At 44.1% G+C, this 16,584-nt stretch overlaps 1 long non-coding RNA gene across 10 annotated transcripts; it reads right to left on the bottom strand.

The window, feature by feature from the left end:
* Window positions 1-5,148: 5,148 nt before the first annotated feature.
* On the bottom strand, window positions 5,149-16,248 carry LOC126049896 (uncharacterized). 10 transcript variants are annotated; one of them, XR_007509345.1, is made up of 4 exons: window positions 14,690-14,781; window positions 13,450-14,580; window positions 8,297-10,231; window positions 5,149-7,568 (listed from the first exon to the last, which is right to left on the bottom strand). It is a non-coding gene; the product is annotated as an uncharacterized LOC126049896 (long non-coding RNA). The 10 variants fall into 10 exon arrangements; XR_007509340.1 differs by having other exon boundaries at window positions 5,149-8,602; window positions 9,409-10,231; XR_007509338.1 differs by having other exon boundaries at window positions 5,149-9,585; window positions 10,112-10,231.
* Between the last annotated feature and the right edge of the window lie 336 nt (window positions 16,249-16,584).

Here is a 16,584-nt window from a genome sequence, read left to right as displayed (position 1 = left end):
ATCTCTTTGAAGAGACTGGACAAGCTAGACCATCTCTCAAATGATGTAAAACATTTCCCTAATGTGGACATTATGTGTGCCAAGAAATTCCTGAATTAGTTTGAGTGTTTCCATACTGCATTCATGTATGTCAGCAGCAGTCACAGGAGCTGTCTGTCCTCACCGGAGACCGCCCGTTCCCAGAGAGGCTATTTTGCACCTCTAGGTCACCACATCTGCCTCTGCCAGTTCCAATGAATGGCTCCCCATCCCTCACCAGGAAATACCCACCCTCAGCGATCACCTGCCCAAAGTCCATCATGACAGATTCTTTTCAGCATCCTAAGAAACAATTCAGATGATAGCCAATGTTGGTTTATTTTTATGGCTAAATACTGCCCAGATGCTTCTTTTTAAAGAATGACCTTTTTTTTTTTTTTTCCTTCTTCTTTGGTGTTTAGAGCAAGTTCTGATTGCCCAAGCAAGGCCAAAGCAAAGACACTTTAAGCAGAGAGACACAAAAATAGGATCCTTTCCCATGGCAATTTTGGATTTCCAGCAGAGCTGCTCGTCAGTTGTTGCAACAGCCTTTACACAATTGCTGCTCCTTTGCTCCCTGTCGTAGGGAGATTTCAACCAACCCAGCTCAGCACCCTGCCTCCCTTAAGCACAAGGGCTGCGCGCAGACGGACGGGCTGGTGAGACATGCAGCTAAGGTGCAAAGGCAGAACCCAGGGGCCTTGCAGCTCAGTTGCGTGGCTCACTGGGAGGTCAGAGCCTGCCCACTGTACCCCTTTGCAGTCTGCTGACCGCTGCGTAGAAGAACAGGGGTCCTCCTGTTTCTAACTGCCGCAGGCTTGCTAAAGGGAACGAGGGTTTGTTCTTCTATCTCTATTTGTGAGAGCATTCAAATACCAAAGTTAAATCCAGGCTTATCCTCTCTGTTCTTTACATAAAAGCTCCCACTCAAAGCAGACATGTTCTCAAATCTATTATCCTCTATATTGTTCATAGTGGTTCTAATTTTTCCCACGTTGCTCAAAGCTCTATCCTCAGGTGACTGTTCTCTGAGATTTTGCAGCTCAGCTTTACCTTTCAAATAAGATTTATCCATTAAAAAACAATTCCGCAGCTTTTAGCAGCTATCATTTTGTCACATATGGATTTATTCAATAAATGCTTTTAATAGCAACATTTCTAGGCTTTGTTTGTCAAGAGCTGCCAGGCTTTTACAAGCCAGGGTTGGCACAGATGCTGAATTGCCTCTGTACCCAGGGGAGAGTTCCCTGCTGGTCATGACAGAGGTCCTGCACACACAACTAAATGAAAGGAAATTAAAAATATGAGTATCTACATAATTCACAGCCAGTAAATGGTGGAGAGTATCAGGCTTCCAGCAACTTCTGGACCTCAGCAAAGCTTCTAATAAAAGCAGGGATATGTGATTTTAATCTGCAGTTCCAAGATCTACCCAAAGACCTAAAAGCCCAGCTTCAACACAGGTACCAGGGCAGGGAACTATAGAAAGGCCATTAGCAGACCAAATTCAGCCAGCCCGAGAGCACTGGGAAGTAAGAGCTGACAGGACAGAAGAGAGAGGTTAGGATCAGTATGCCAAAAATCTTTCATTCCTGGGTCAGCCTGAAATTAAGCAGCATTGCTGTTGTCTATCTGCTGCCCGCTGTGGAGCAATGGGTGTCTAGCATTTGCATCTCAGTGTGCATGGCATCCACCCATGCAGGACTTCACCTGTGTCTCCTGAAGAACTGTAAAAGGTGGTGGTTGTTGAAAAAGAGAGTCAGTCTTTTCTTTTGTTCTGTTTCCCCATTCCCTTGATTTTCTGAGGTCTTCAGATGTCTATTGCTAAATCCTTGGCCCAAATTCTCCTCCTTGAAAGTGGTGCAGTACTAAGTTTGTCTAAAGCAAACTTGAAAGAGAAAAGAGAATACATTGCCTAATATTCTTTTCTAGGTTTTCCAAGAATTATAAACTCCTTTTGGTGCCTCTTTTGCTTTCTTTCAATGAAATATTTAATGCATTCAGACATTAGGAGGATTTCTTTTTGCTGATCTTCTTCCATTCTTTCCATAGTTACCCACAGTCCCACAAGGACCTATTAATTAAATTCTCTCGGTACAGTGTTATCTCTCTCTGACTATCTCTATTTTCTGTACTGCAGCTTGTGTACATTGTCAAGAGGAATCAGAGAGAGCAAAGAACCAAATAAAAAGATCCCTCCAGGAATACAGTGTTCGATTATACAAAGAAAACCCGCAGTTTAGATTGCTCATCGTTATTTCCCAGAGGAAGCCTCAAATGTCTTTGTTCTTTGGCTTTTTAAAAATAATTTCCTTTTCTGGTAAAATCATTTTACCTGTGAACTGCAGGCTGGGCTTTTGGTCACATCCACCTGTTTTTCCATTATCAACTGTTACATATTGTTCTTCCCCATGCTCTGCCTCCAACAAGCAGCTTTGGGCTGTTTCGCAGCACTCCCTCCCCATGGCTTTGTGCCTGGGCTCCAGGACCTTCCACAAGCTCTGGGTTTCCTGGGGGGAGCCTGGCTTCATGCGAACAACACAGCGGGTTCTTTTCACAAATGACAAAGTGTCATAAATGCATTACTGTTGATAACAGTGATGATGAGATCTCTGGAGAGGCCAGGAAAGGAATGAGCATGGGGCCCAAAGCCTCCTCTCATCTCCTGAAGTGCTGTACCTGTTTTACGGGCAAAGAACAACTTCTGCTCCCGGAGTTGTCAGTCAAAGCCAGCTTCCTCAGTGCTAAAGTTACCATAAATAACAGGATAACTCTTAAAAACATAAATGGAAGTACAGTGGTGTATGTAATTCACCAACTGTTTCAAGCTCTGAACTCCCTGCCTCCTTGAAGTCCACAAATTTGTATGGCTCCTAGCCATCACATAACATAGGCTCCTAGCCTATGTTATATGTGCACGCATATACATGTTCTCATATGTTCAGTATTTTGCTCTTGTCTAAAAATAAAGATGTAAAATGGAAGGGGAAAATCCATTTACTCCCCTACACTTTATGCTGGGAATCTGATATTACCTCCAGTTTGCCATCTTCCCAGCTGGCTAGATACTGTATCGTTTATGTTGGAACTTCTCCAAGATTAATGGCATCATCTGTACAGTTTTAACAGTCTAATCTTGCTAAATCTCTTTGTTTTGAAATTTGATTGTGCCTGATCTTCTTTATTTTAATTGTTTAATGTATTATAATTAAGGCTCAATTAGATCTAACAGATTCCAATTCAGCCCAACGTATTCACATCCATCTGTGAGCTGCAGGAAGCCCAAGACAAACCAGGCTGATTCCATGCTGGTTTTTCAGTCCAGAGACCAGGTACTATTTTTGCCACTGACTTATGTTTGACTGCAGGCAAGTCATCTATCTTTCTCTTTCTCCAAGGGATTCCAGCTTGCTGTGTTTATAGCCTAACTGGGTCTCAGCACAGGCTGACATCTTTACATGCAAGTGTTATGGAAATAAAAATAACAACCCACAGCCCATCTCATACGCAGCTGCCTTCTAACCGGGACTGACTCCTGTTTATACAGAGCACAGGAAGAAAGACTGTGAACACAGAGGCTTGTAAATATGCATGTCATTTCAGCGTAAAACATGGAAACCTCCCTTTCCACCCCAGCCACCTCGTATCAAGTTCTGGCAAGATTTTGGTACTTCCCGGAGGACAGGCTCTCTGCCTACACAGAGGGACACCTTCTACTTGCTGTGCATGATGCAGCCCCACTGGAGCTGTGCAAGTCGTCTCCTGAAAATGCTGTTGCTGCAGCGTCCACAGGCCTGGCCACCAGATCTCCTGCACCGTCTCTTCAGTTGTGCATCTTCATTCTGCCTGCATCCAGGTTGCAGGGAAGGACGTCTCTTTGCCGGGGATTAAGAGCCAGTTGCTTCTTCTGAAGATGGAGCTGGAAGAAGAGCAAGCAGGTATCATGTTTTCCTTTCAAACAGTGAACGAAGTTGCCTACCTTCTCTTCCCCATCACCTTAACCCAGCACTTCAGTGGGAAGAGCATTCACCCAGGACATGGGGGACCCAGATTCAATTCACTTCTCCACCTGAGAGAAGACAAACCCATTTCTTCAGGGCACACTCTTGCTATCAGGCTTCACAAGGGGACCTTTAGCTCCTGCTAAAAATTTGTTGTATTTGTCCAAAAATTAATGACAGAACATTGATCCTGACAGCAATCACAGCCTGCTGGTCTGCTGGCCAGAGCTGGCAGCCAAGGGCAAGGAGATCTAGTTCCGCTCCATGCCCTAAGGACTACTTCTGTGTCTTATCTGGTGATTATTCCTGTGTAAAATAAACAAGCTCAGATTACCTTTCTGAAGAGTAACAGGGTTCCCTAGCACCTTCCTTGCAGCTGTAAGCAGTATGGTAAAAGACCAAAACCACCCTATAGATAACAAATCAGACCTTGACTTTCTTCATCATAAAAAAAAGATGGGAAGAAACAAACATATGCAGAAACCTGCCATTTTCATCTCCACAAGGAAACCACATGTTAATGCCCCCCAACCTGATAAAAGACATTCCCCTTCGGCATTGCAGGCTGCCAACTGTGCGGGGTCACTAACTTGACAGTAACGAACATATGCTCAAAGGAAGATGCAACAGGTGTGACACAAAAAGAGCACGTGCCCTTGGTCTAGCAAAGATGCCCCCCACTAGGTTACAGAACAAGCCCCCACTGGTACTGCATGTCTCTCTCACAAATGCTGGTTTTGCAGTATCAATGGTTTTGTGAGCTCAGCAGCCAGCCTTCTCTGAAAGTGTTTCATGCAGATTAATTAAGACACCCCCCCCCAAAAAAAAACAAGAAAAACCATATCTTACTTAGGAAGCTCGGTACAGAAGAAGCAGAGAAAAGGATCTCTAGCAAACACAGAGATAGAATTTAGATTTTAAAGCCCTAGGAGCAAAAAAACACGTGCCCCCTTTATTTTTAAATCCCTTAGAACATTTTCAGATCTGTAAAAATATTCAGTTAGAACAACTGTAATCAAAATAATAGCCTGTATATTTTTGTAATCTAGTTTGGGGATTCTTTTCCACTCCCAAAACATAACACAAAATCATTTTTAGGTAGAGAAACATTTTTATTTTTGCAATTTATTTTTTCTCTGAAGAAAATGCACTTTTAAATTACATGCAGGATGGATTCATAAATTTGAAGCAGTTTGCAGGCTGTTAGAGCTGAAAAAATAATTTGAGAGTTTACAGCGTTCGGGCCAGGTATTCTTACATCCAGCCCTTTCCACTGAGACAGTCCCGATGGCTGGGTACAATTCAACTGATGACTTGCTCTTTGTTAAGCTGTCAAGCGGAGCTGCCGAGCATTTCTGACTCAGGTGGGCAGAACACTTCACACCCCAGTAGCCATGACCACAGACTGGGAGGAACCCAGCCGGAGCTATTGTTGCCAAGGGAGAATTTGTCAGAGCAAGAAGCTCGCTGGGGAGTGCTTGGGGAAGTGAGGAGCAGGCCAAAATCACCAGCAAGGCTGGTCGGGGGGGGGGGGGGGGGCAGAATTTTTGGTTTGTGGCAAAGCACCAAGGCATAGAAAAAGAGTGCTTTAGTGCCATGTATATCCAAATGAATGTATTGAAGAGCCCTCTGAACATCCTTTGAGCTTCTATGCCTTATTTACTTGGAGAGGTGATATGCTGGAGATATAAATTGTTCTGCGGGTATCGGAATGGTGCCAGGGACTGCGTGAGCCAGAGGCAGGACATGCCTAGCAAACTCCCAAATCTTCCCGGGAGTGGCACGCTGCACAAGTGCCAGGAGAGGCTTCATTTACAGCTGAGGTACAGGTACGTCAGCCTAGCTTGTTATCCGAGAACCTTGCAGGAAAAGTCTTTCCCGCGTTTGTGTCCAGCTGTTTGAGGGATACATCTGGTATTGCAGATCAAGGGCCTGAGCTTAAAAGTTTCATTAGAAAGAGAACTCCTAACTGTGTTTGCCTCATCACCAGCTATCTGTAGGAGATGGAGCAAACAAATAGTTCGGAGAGCTTCCTGGTCAGTGCTGGGTAGCTGTAGCATATACCACGCTGACTCATGGATTTAAGCATGCTCTGTGAACTTCAGGACATTTCAAGAACTTCCTACCTAAACATCAACCATAGCTCTAGCTGGACACGTCTGAATATCCACCTTGTCTTATAATTTGCCTATTAACACCCCACACACACCCCATGTGCTTTCCAATAGTTGCAGGATGCAGTACAGATCTTTCCATCCTTTAAGACTATCTATGGATTTCATCTGTAGTAGTGATTTTTACTGCTCCTTTTTCTTCAGCCAAATTCTGAAACTAGATACGCTTCATACTTCTTTTATTACTCTCTTCCTTTTTGTTTTCACAGGAGGTGGAATATTTTCTACAGCAGGTTTTGGGGTGTTTTTTTTTCCCCAAATCTTGTCCCTCCACCTATTCTTAGAAGAGAACCCAATCTCTGCTTTTGAGTTCTGAGCTTTCCTTGTGCAAACCATCTTCTCTGAAAATTGGCGCTGGTACACATGTTAATCCATGGCCTAGCAAGTCTTTCTGTGCACTGTTGTCTCCATACAATTTTTTGCATTTGCAGGCGTGAGCTGTAACCAGCTCTGGTGACATTTTTTCTTTTGAAGAAGAAAAATGACATTGTAGAATCTGGAGCTGATCAACAAATCTGTTGGTGAAGTTCAGAGGAACTCACAGCATTCTGAAGTTAGTCTACTGCTATTATTGCTGCTTGCACGCTGCTTATCGTATCATAGAGATCATTTGGTTACAGCCTAGATGCACTCTTTATTATCCTCACCAGAAGCTTGCCAAGTTTGAAAAAAAAAAAAAAGGTTTAACTGAGAAGTGAGACATTAACTATTTATGAGATAATAACATCCATAAACTTGGTAGTCTCCTTCAGCAGTTTAATTTTCTTCTCATCAAAATCTCATTTTCAGTTAAGTAATAAGAAAAAGAGAATCCAGAAGTTGGGGAAAAAGAGTACCTGCCCTGTGAGACCTTAGGCCTGGAGTTTTTGCTTCAAAAATCTTTCCTCGAGGCTTAGGTTTCAAAGTCTGCCCTAGATAAATGACAAGAAAGATTGGCTTGGTAACTCTGACCCTGGCTTGCAAGTGACAGGGTGGGATCTCAGCCCTTTCTTCAGCCTCAGGTTTTCCAAACAGCCACAAGCAAATCATGTGGATATTTGTGTGAGAGCTTTGTCCCTACAGAGCCTTATCCTGCAGGACTGGGTGTAGATGGCAATTTGCTGCTGACCTTTAAACGACTGTAAAACTGTAAGTTGGCCACACTGCAAGCACTCCCACTAATTTTATACTTCCTGGGGCTTATCTATTATGCAAAACCAGGCAGGTTTCACAAGCTGGGAAGTTGTGCAGAAGAGCAACTTTTATCACAGCCCAGTACTATGCATGTGTGTATTCTTTGTTTTGACATCAGCTCGATTGTGTCCTGTTTAGAGAATTGACCAGAGAACTACAAAAACTTTCCATGCTAGATAAGGTATCCATCTTGAGGAAGAACCTGACAGAAAAGACAAAAAGGAGACAAGGCATTTTTCTTTGTTTCTCCAGCAAAGCTAATTTGTAAAATACACAACACTCACAGAGGTTTTTAGACTAACACAGACCCTGTGGGACAGCTGTAGGCCTCCATACCTTATAGGAATATTTTTAAAACATTGCAATGTTGGGTTGGATATACTATTTGAAACATGTGGATAGATTTAAAAAATAATAATTTGCTTAATTCTACTTAGCTTCTTTTAAACTAGATTCACTAGTCCCACCACACAACAGCTGGGTCTTTAAAATGTCAGGTAGCCAGCAGGAGGGCACAATAAGAATCCACAAATGTTTGATGAGCATAAATATCAAAGCAGGAGATTCTCCAGTCAGGATGGAAAGGGGTCAGTACCAATTAGTTTTGTTACAGCTATTGACATGAGCACATCCTAACAGTCTGGTTGAACTTTCTGGATGAAGAAACAGCCATTAACTGGCTCCCACCAGGGTATATCTGAGACCTCATTACTAAATCAGACAGAATTCTTAGGCCAGTTAAGTTACAGGAATTGATGCTGAGCCAGGAGAGCAAGGGGAATACAAAGATAGTAACAGACTCTGGAGATTCTGGGAGAAAAAAAGGTGTTCAGGGTGGGAAGGAGGAAGAAGAGGCAGGGCAAGAGAATCGAGTTGCTCTGCAAGAAATAAAACAAACAAGGTGGCATTTGATTGATTGTTTTCACGGACCTGTGTTCTTTGTCTCCTGAATCTTCTCTGCCATAACAACCCCAGGTTCTCCTCTGAAACCCACTCTCCATATAGGGCACACGCTATGCTCAATCAAAAATCTTTGAGCATACTCTGGCAGGCTGGCGGCTCTCAACCACTACATAAAGGCTGGCTTCCACCTGCCTTTTCCACAGTGCAGGCATTTAATTACGCGCTTTGTCCTCTGTACAGCTGCAGTTTTTCACAGACCTTATTTATTTTGATATTTCAGCTCATCTTTCAAATTTGGTTGAAATTGGGTCCCAAAGTTTTTAAGGGGAATTGCTGAATGTACAGAGAGATAAACAACACAATCTCATAAACCTCATTTCAAAGGCAACCAGGCTAAAAAATGCCAGTTTTTAATTTCTGATCCTGCTCATGCCAAATGTTGTCTAACATTTCAGCAGCAATCTGTGGCCCTGAGAGCCTCTTTCAATATCCTACGAAGAATATAAAATAAATTGTGATAAATGTAGTCAGTATAAAATAAAATGAGTTGAAATTGGTTGCTGGGATGCAAAACTGAAGTTGACAGGCAGTTGTGAGGAAACTTGCAAGAAAATGCTTATTTTATGTATTTCTTCGGGGCTTAGCAGCCTGGAGCTGTCAAGATGGTTTTGCACATGCTCGGCAGCAAAAACAAGGGAACCGAGTGATTTTACCAGTGGAAAATTTAAGTTTCTACTGCATTAAGCAAACCTTCAAGATTATAAATGCTATTAATGCCTATAACTTGAATAAAGTTACTTAAATATGTATTTAAGGGCCTAAGTTGCCCTTGTAAAGCTACATCTTGAATTTCTTTAGTAACCTGCTGTGATAATTTTACCAAGGGCTTGTGAAAATCTAAATAAAATATATTAGTAAGTTCTCCTTCACCCATAACTCTATTGAACCACTCAGATACCAGTAAGAGGTTAATGAGATTTTTCTACTCTAGACATTGTCATTTCTTAGACCACCTCATAAAATGACCCTTGAGGTGCTGTATCATTCCATTTTTAACTTCAGATGATCATCTAATACACAATTCACTGTATGAATAATTCCTTGGATTACCTTGTAAAAATACAGGTTCAATACATTACCCATTGATCCTTTTAGTGGCAAATGTTTACAGTGAGAATTTGCGTGTATCCTATAGCAGCTATGCTATTTCATTTTTGAGGTCCTCCAGAAATCCTCAGGGTGTACCCTATGAGACCGGTAACTTGCACCTTAGCATTTTTTCTGATGCCTTCAACTCTAACAGCTATGGTGTATTTCTAAAAAATGTAAAGAAAATAAATAATTTATCATTTAAAAAATAAGAGACAAGCTGAGGATAAATGCATACAAGACAAGAAGCTCTGAAATTGAGTGGCAGAACTGATTTAAAACAAGACATTATGGAGCCTCTTTCCTGACAATCAACATTAAAATAACATTAGCTAGTAAGCGCAAATAAATAAAAAATAAGTCCAAAAATAAATCAAAGTAGGTATAATAGAATGATGTTAGTCTCAAGTTTGCTTCAAGACATCCTGTCTCTTCTGGTAACACTTTTTAAGTATTATCTTGCTCAGTCAAGAGGAGTTACACATAACGGAAATGAAGACAAGCTAAAAAGAGTTCCAAGTTCCCAAATCCCAATGGCTATTGTTTGCAAAAAGAAAAGAACTGTTTTCATCTATAAACCAACAGAATTACTCCAGATTCAGGAATTCAGGGTGTAATTCAGTCCTGTCTGGAGGATCAGGATAAGACCAATGCACAGTTAATTTATCAAAACCATATTAAATTAACTCAAACTCATATTTCCAGATCTGGAGGACCCATGTTCAGTCGGTGCTCCCTGCGGAGCAGGTGGCCAACCGCCTTCACACATCCCAGGGCAAAGCACACCTGTTTCGGCACCATCCATCTTGCTTCCTGTAGGGAGAAATGGAGAAGAAAACATATGTGATACACTTTTTCAGTATATCTTTGGAACACACACAAACACCTCAGCATTGGGCAATCAGTTAGGAATGAGAATATAATAAAGTCATATTATATAAGCCATACAAATTCCACTTGCAGGCCTCTGTCTAGCCAAGTGTTTTCAAACACTCATGTTAAATCTCCTTTTTGCTGCTGATGCTGGGGATATTTCATCTGATTTCTTCACAGTTCTGATGACTGCAGCAGCATCCCTAAAACGTTCCTTAGCTGCATCTCAAAATAGTCTGATTAATCAACCTTATTCAAGAGTGATGAACTTTTTTCTTCCGTGCAGCTTTTGAGTTTGCATCTAATATTGTAAAATCAACTCAGGTACAGAAACAAACTGAATTTTCCCTGGGAAAGTAGATACACCCAAAGCAATGTCAAGGTGCCTGTTTTCAAACTGCAACTCAAGAATTTGCACACTTTTGCATTCAATATGTCACTAACGCACTTAAACACTACAGTGAAAGGAACCAAATGAGATTGATATATGAATCTATATATACATAACAGCCTTGCCACCCAGACCTCTCAAACTCTCCTTCCAGCTAAGTGGTTACTGAAAGTTATTGAAGCCCTTGAAGTGCGGCCATGTCCTGATGTTCTCCCCCGTCTCATATACTAAATGTCAGAAATAAAAGGTTATGAGATTAAATTCAGTTCTTAGTGACCCCTGTGCAAACTTACAGCCTTTCATACCTTTCAGGAGCTTTTTCTAAACAAGGAAGAACAACATCTAGCTTCCTGTCTCAGAAAGGTTAGTAGGAAGTAAAGAGCAGTCCTGATTTATCTTCAGGATTTGGTGACAAGTTCTGTGAAGGAAGTTGCCATTTTACTTTACTTTTTTTCAGAATTGGAGAATGCAATAACTTACAATTCATCCCTTCTATGCCATTTATTTGGTGGATATCCTGACATACTTCTTGGATACTTGTCACTTTGGTGACAAGATGTTTGAAATATTTTGAAATTATTTTTGTGAAAATCACCTTTGCATTTTACTGACAGTCGAATCTGAGGAATCATCCCTGGGGATACTTCCAACCATGCACTCACTCTCTTAGTTATATACTATACATATATACTACACTAGACATATACTATGTATACTTAAATGAGTCCATATACAAAATCATTTGAGGATTTTAATCCAAGGTACAGGATTACTTATGCTAGACTCACTGGAACTTTGATTCTTCAGCTAAATGTGTCATTTTTTTATAACTAGACTATGGGCAGACAGCTGAGGAAGTTAGAGAGGGTTCTGAGGACATCTTCAATGAGGCAGAGAGAAAGGCCATGAGATCCAGCAGCTCTAACTACATTCCACTCAGTGATGGAAAATAGCAGCCTTATCCACAATTCACATGTTTTATCACTGGCACCTGACAGAGAGTCAGAATCTGACTCACTTTAGACCACTGGCGGGGGGGGGGGGGGGGGCGGGGGGGGGGGGGGTTGGGTAGAAAAGAAAAGTCTAAAATGCATCCATCCTTCACTAAAGTCTCTCCATTGGGCCAACCTACAAGAGTGTCCTGTGGACAAAGTGTGTCAGTTGATCCAAAAGCACAATCAGACTACAAAGGGGAGGAATGAAAGATCTCATTCCCTTGTGCAAAGCTTGAAGTCTTGCTTGTAAATCACTGGCTGTGGCCAAGGAAAGAAATAAAGATAGCTAGGACATACTCCTAAAAATGTTCATGTTTTATTCCAGAAAGGTGGTAACGCTCCAGCAATCTTGTTTTTGCTAAGTGGGGGGCAAGGAGCTGAAAGCCCTACAGAAGTACACAAAGGCTGCGTAAGAATACTCCTATATACAGTTTAACCATGTAGCCTGAGAAGCTACATCTCAGCACCTGTAGTGCTGAGAATCAGCACAGAAAGGTATGTAAAAGTCACAACAGTCAGGATTTTGAGCAAGCAGCTTTCGGACAAGTAGCTCCTGACAGCAGGAGAGCACACAATAGAGCTGCCAACTCTTCTTTTTTTCCCCTGCAGGCCATAGATTTGCAGAATCATCTCCTGGTCTCCAGAGAAATGCCCTTTGCTAGGCTGCCTTTCCTCATTTTCCTGTTCCCAGGAAAAAAAACCCAAACACAAACAGTCAATCAGAACATCTCCATTTTCTAGCAGCAGCCCGGTTAGCACCAAGAGTAACCACAGCTGCACCTTCCAGTCCTGACAGCATTCACCAACTTTTAAGAGCTATTCCTATGGACTTCTGGACTGCCTTCCCTGGCCTGTGTGAGAGTAACCCCCCAAAAGCCCTGCCATCTTCTCCTAGTGTGTGGATAACCCTACCTTGCCACCCATCCACTTTTAATTAAATATGGTTAAGCACAGGGAAAAATAACAAAGCACTTAGGGGAGAAAGGATGGGAGGGAAGAATAAAGAACTAAATGCTGTGTTAGAGGGAGAAGAAAAAATATGTGGGGTAATTTTCTCCTCCCCCCCTTCTTCCTCTCATATAAGAAAGTAAAGTAAGAATGACAGTAATTAAACATACATGTATGTACTTTTATATGCAAATGTGTCTAACTCTACAAATGAGGTTTTGCTCCTAGCTGCCGACAAGTACGCCTGACAGTCTGAGATAGTGAAAGTGCAAGTCATCGAACAAAAAGCTGTGTGGAGAGCAGTAGAGAAAATGCATTTGAAGAAAAGGGAAACTGCTTAAAGCCTATCTTTTTAAAAGACCAAGTTCCCTGGTCAAAATTGCAATAAGCAAGACAAAACTTTCCACACTGGGGGAAAAGTGCAGGAAATATAAGAATAGAAGACAGCAGGAGAGTATCTGTTCAAGAGACGGCATATGCAAAGGTGAGTAATGTCTAATTCCTTGGATCTGTTTCAAATGGCAGCGTTCATGAAATCCAGAGGAGTGGAAATGGTGTTTGGCAAAAATAGCCCACTTAAAGGGGAACGAGTGCATTGCCTATTGACATAGGGGGCTGTTAGCAAACAAAAAATAAGGTTAGAGGCAATTAGGGTTGCTGCAGGAGACATTCCATTCACTCCAAAACCAGAAATAATGGAAAGGACTGAATGGAAAGGCTGATGTTTTCCTTCCACAAAACTATTAACACTGCCTACAGTATTGCAGCCTACTTCACAAGGGGTTCCCCTATATTTCCTGGAGATATCAAAAAGCAATACGTACTTGTGCTTCATCTAACGTATGCTCCAGTCTGGATTCTTCATGCACTTTTAAGGATTATAATTATTCCTGTATCAGTTAATTTTTCATCATGTTACCGCAAAATATTCAAGTACCTCTGAAAACGTATAGTCTATATTTGGGTGGTTGCCATTTCCATGAGACTTTTCTACAAAATAAAGGTTTAAAGCTTATGTTAAAAATGAACTCTGTAACATAACTTGAAGCAAGTTGCAGCAAATGCTGTGCCATCATACCATCTGTGTTCAAGTACAGCTCTCAAGCTCTCCTCCTATTGCTTCCTAAAGTGGAAAATAATGGTAAAAAATAAAAACAGACAAGATGAAGAACCACTGTGTATTGGAATACATTATGAACCCAGGCCTTATGATGCTTGTTTCAAAAACGAACTCATCTGTGTCTGTATACCCCAACAATGCATCATTGGGAAAGTAAAAAGGAGGTAATACTCTTCTTCACATTTAAATTAAGCAATGGCGATGTTCTCACCTGACACAGCTAGTAAATTCTGGTGAGCTTTGTTCTACCCGATATTGCCCACTTTGCTTTTTTTTTAGCTCTCTTCACAAGTGTTCCAGCAATATTCCACAGGAACATGAGTGAAATTCATTAAACCTTGGAGTAAATGGAAGGCACTAGAACTGATGAGAAAAAAAAACAAAACAAACAAACAAACAAAACCCACTGTTAAATCAATGTCCAAGATAACAGAAGTTGCTGGGCAAAACTTACACGGAGAAACGTACATTATGACAGACCCCAACATACATCTTAGGCCATGAGAAAGGGTTGTAAGAGATCCACAAACAAACCCTGTAAGTAAAATGCCACCACAGAAAACCTAACGGTTCTTTATATGATACCATTTTAAGGGTAAATTTAAAAAAGCCCTATTCTTAAAAAGTCAACTTTGTCACGTGGAGCTTAAAATAGCACCTTTCCGATATTCAGTCAAAACACAGGATCATTGTCCTGAAGATTTAGAAATTAACACACACACACACACACACCCCCATTCTGGTCACTTTACCACACTCTCAGGTCTACAGTCACTTCTTCACCGCAGGGTGGAAGGAAGACAAGGAACGTGCCGAGAAGCTACCCCCGAAGTGCCTGGAAAAGACAGAGAGAGGCACACAGGCAAGACTAGAAGGCTTGAGGCAGAAGGCAGCGCATCTGCCGCGGAACCTGTTGACGCTGTTTTCTCTGGTACCATACCAACCTGGTCCCAGCCAGTCACTTGTCAAGAACACAAATACATTTGCAACTTCCTCTTGCTTGCCGAGAAACGAGCACCTCACTCTTCCTCTGCCATTCCCACATACTGCCTTGCCAACAGATTTTTATGACTCTTGTCTACATAAATACATGTCCGTCCTGTGCTGTGGCTATTTCTGCGTGAGTTATTTTGAACAATTAGGCAAGCGTTTGTGATCCGAGCAGGAGTCGCTCAGAAAGCTGCCGCCGCTTGATTTCCAGTTAGGGCTCCACAGCTGGGATACAGTAACCGACCACGTGACAAGAGCCTGAGGTTTTATATGAGACATCGCATTGAAAAGGAACAGGCCGGTGAGCACTCCGCCCTATTCCTTTTCAATGCAATGCTCTGGCACGAGAGCCTAGAGCAAGCCCCTGGGAGGGAATCTCCCTCTCCCGCTGGAGATGCTCCTGTTCTGTGGCATTGCCAGATACGTGAGTCTGGCAGAGAGAATCTCCCTACCCCCTCTACCCCGCCTGACCCTTTTCAAAAAATATATCGGATCTTATTATTCTCCATCTTATTTCTAATTCTGTGAGACAGTGCTGATCCCAGAGCCCAGGAGAAAGCATACGAGGCATCAGGTCACCACATACCTGAGACAGGGATTCAAGCTGGGGCATGCCGTTCAAAAAGGGGACAAGTGAACGCAGGCTTTGAACACCTTTGGGGAACACTCCTTTTTCAAAAAAAAGCATTTCCAACAACAGCAATGTTTATCATTTTAATACTCTTCCTACTCCTGTCAGCACCTTCTCATCAACGTTTGTGCGGTGCCGGCCAAAATGCCCGTTTGCCTTTCCGCAGGAAAGATGTGCAAAAGGACCGTTTGGCATCTGCAGACCCCGGCTTCGTGTCCACCCCCTCGGCCCCCGGCAGGGTCTCTCAGGGGCCATGCCACCCCTCCCCGGGCTCCTTCCCCTTCTCCTTCCATGCTGTCCTCTTCAGGGTCTTTCCTTTCCAACCCACAACCTCCTTCCCGCCCCTGGTCCAAGGACTAGGTTTGGGGCACACGGTTCGACGCCTTGCTTGGCACGGGCAGGCCATCACTCAGACCTGCATGTGCCAGGACAGTCCCCGTCCCCTCGGTACCGTCCCCTCTGTACCCCGGAGCTCACCCACCACCCCGTCCCCCGTCACAGGCGCCCCACGTCGCGGCCCTGCAATGGGAATGGTGCTGGACGCTCAGCCAGGCCCTGCGGTGCTTGGCAAGGGGGGGTTAATTGGAAAAACTCGACCCTCGTGGAAAACACAAAGCCGGGAGAGGTCGCTTGGGGTGCGCGGTAAATGGCGTGGGGGGGCGTGACACCCCCACACAACCCACGGCCACAGCAGGTGGTGCCGTCCTTCCTCCCCCCCCCCCCCCCCCCGCTTCCACACGGCGCCCCGTGCCGCAGGCCCGGAGACAGCTCCGCCACCGCCGATCTCCTCAGCCGACCAGCGGCGCAGGCAGGGGCGGCTGAAGGGGGCTCCCCGCCGGGCAGCGGCCGGAGCGGGCCGGGCGAGGCGGCCGACGGAGGGTCAGAGACCGGGGCTGAAGGGGCGAGACGCCGCCTCGCCTCGCCTGGCCTGGCCTGGCCTCGCCCCGGCCCGGCCCTGCCCTGCGGCAGCCCCGCAGCGCGGCCGACCCCCTTCCCGCCCCCTCCCCCCCCCCCCCCCCCCCCCCCCCCGGCTCGGCTCCGCAGTCGGGGAGGGGGGGTGCGGGGGGAGAGGCGCGCTCCCGCGGGCGGGGCCGCCGGTTCTAGGCGTGCCCCGCCGGCCCGCGCGCCGCCGGCGCCCGCGGCGGTTGGCGAGGCCTCCACCCTGTGGCGCGCCGAGGGAGGCGCGGGCTCGTGCTCGCGCCTTCGCCGTTGCCATGG

The sequence above is a fragment of the Accipiter gentilis genome, chromosome 2 (assembly GCF_929443795.1).
Source record: "Accipiter gentilis chromosome 2, bAccGen1.1, whole genome shotgun sequence".
NCBI lineage: Eukaryota > Metazoa > Chordata > Aves > Accipitriformes > Accipitridae > Astur > Astur gentilis.
Note: the sequence above shows the minus strand (reverse complement) of the source record. Positions and strands in the feature narration are given on the sequence as shown.